Raw genomic sequence first — 2,500 nt, forward strand, 5'->3', positions numbered from 1 at the left:
CCCCCGCCTTCCCTCGCCACTTATCAGGCGGGAAGCCTCCCTCCCTCCCTCCCTCCCCTCCCCCCGCAAGGTCATCGCACACGCTCGCTCTCGACTCCAGTTGCTGTTTCGCTTCTGTTTCGGCGACGGTCTGCTGCGCCGCACTTCGGTTCGGCCGAGCCTGACGCGGCTCTGAAGTGTTCATACGTCTTGCAAGTTGGTTTACGTAAGTGGGCGCAACACGGCGTTCGTACATAGGTGTGTACACACACAGGCCCGTGCGTGTCAGTATGCGCGGGAGCGTGGCCACGTTGTGTAGCAATGCTGCTCTGCGTGCTTGTGCTTGTCGGCATATCAACACGAAGATTTCTGCACGTGCAATTGCAACAAACGACTGTTTGCTTCTTCATCCCCGATGCTCCCTTTGTAGTATTCCGCCCACTCCCTATCCGACCCATTCGCAAAAGCACACACATCTGACAAAACACGGTCTTAATTAACCCTCCATCGTTATCTCATACGCCGCGGTTCATTTAGGAGTCAGACAGACAGACAGACACTGCAGCCTCACCGTGCTGTATCCTGGAGATTTATAGGGACTCGGATGGCGCGATTAGGACAGGCTCTTTGTGTGTTTTTTTTCTCTCTCCCTCTCCTTTCTTTACTTATTTCTGTGATTGTGTGTGTGATTGTGTGTGTGATTGTGTGTGATTGTGTGTGATTTTGTGTGTGTGTGTGTGTGTGTGTGTGTGTGTGTGTGTGTGTGTGTGTGTGTGTGTGTGTGTGTGTGTGTGTGTGTGTGTGTGTGTGTGTGTGTGTGTGTGTGTTTGAGAAAGGGAGGGAGAGAGAGAAAGAGAGAAAGAGAGAAAGAGAGAGAGAGAGAAAGAGAGAGAAAGAGAGAGAAAGAGAGAGAGAAAGAGAGAGAGAGAGAGAGAGAGAGAGAGAGAGAGAGAGAGAGAGAGAGAGAGAGAGAGAGAGAGAGAGAGAGAGAGAATGGGGGGAGCTACTGAGTGAGAATGTATAGGATTGCGTGGCCGATAGTGTGCGCATGTGTGTGCTTTTGTTTTATCCACAATGGAGCAAAGGCCACAACGGAGACAGGTCGTTTCTTCAGTTTTGCTCCACCTGTCATTCGGAGACCCCTTTCCTCCCATCTACCCCCTCTGTTCTACCGCCATCCTTATTACGTTATTTGTGAGCTAATCTCTCGCTCGCACGCCATCTTGACCCTTCTAGACACTGATCCAGCACCGCATGGTCTTGCCTCCTACTTTCTCTTTCTATCACCTTTATATCAAACACTCAAAAGTCGTCCCCCCAAGAGGACAAATGTTCTCCTTCGCCAGAGAAAAGCCCCTGTTCTCTCCCAGCGAGGAATTATGCGCCAGCCCTCCGCCAGGCAGCCAACCCGAACGGCGCATTAGATGGTAATGGGTGCACGACCTCCGCCCGACGACTCCCCCGAGCCCAAAAGCCAAAAACGGGAAAGGCCAAATAAGACACACTGCCTTTTACGTAACTCTCGATAATAATCCCGAACGGAGGCCAAGTTCCCTCGCACCGCGAGTACTCTCCGCTAAGCACCGCAAATGGATGCTTATCTCAGAGAAAAAACGGGAACGTGTTAATAGCTGAAAACGATTCTATTACCCCCCCCCCCTCCGCCAATACCTTTCCCTTGCCCCTCCTTGAAGAAAAATGGCTCCCCGATGGCATTCTGCGAGAGCCGGAGCAGCGGGAGGAGCGGAGCGAGGTACGTGAGCCAGCAGCCCGCCTCCCCGCCCGGCCGTCTTCTGCTGGCGTGCTCGCATCACCCTCGACCCAACATCTGTCGCTCGCACCTTGCCTTCTGCCCCTTCCGCGTGGGATCGCGGGCGGGGTCGTCGCACCGAATGAGCCACGACGAGCAACGCCACGCCCACCCCGACCCCAGCCCCGAGACGGCCACCAGGGCGCCGGGATAATGGAAAAGAAAAAGACGAGGAGCGACCTGCATCCGTGAGCCAGGGTGCGTGTCCGCCGCCGCCGCTCAGATAGCGAGAGAGAGAATGAGGCGCACACACACACACACACACACACACACTCACAGCTGACCTCACCACCCTCCTCCTCCTCCCGACGCTGTCCACTGTATCTGTTCATTCAACTCGGCCGGACGGATGCATCTGCCCCGAGCCAACTGCGAAGGCGACGCATCGGAAGCAGGCAAAGCACACGCATTCCACCGGATATTGACATGGGGGAAAGGGGCTTGTTGCTGCCTCTCCCTCGACGCGCCGAGGGAGTCCCCGCACACCCTCTACTCCCTCTCATACCCTCACCATTTGTCATTCGCTGAGCGTCAATCGCTAATGTTCATGTCCGGCAACTGACGTTTTATGGATGCTGATCGCGGCCCCTCGTCAATCGCAAAGTGCGCGTGGCACTGTCGCCGGCTCGACCGGGAATGCAAAGCGACGGTGAGGCAGAAGGGGGATCGCCGGCTCCGAGCCTCGGATGCCTTTCTACGCCAGCATCGAAA

Source organism: Penaeus vannamei, chromosome 39, assembly GCF_042767895.1.
Source record: "Penaeus vannamei isolate JL-2024 chromosome 39, ASM4276789v1, whole genome shotgun sequence".
Taxonomy (NCBI): domain Eukaryota; kingdom Metazoa; phylum Arthropoda; class Malacostraca; order Decapoda; family Penaeidae; genus Penaeus; species Penaeus vannamei.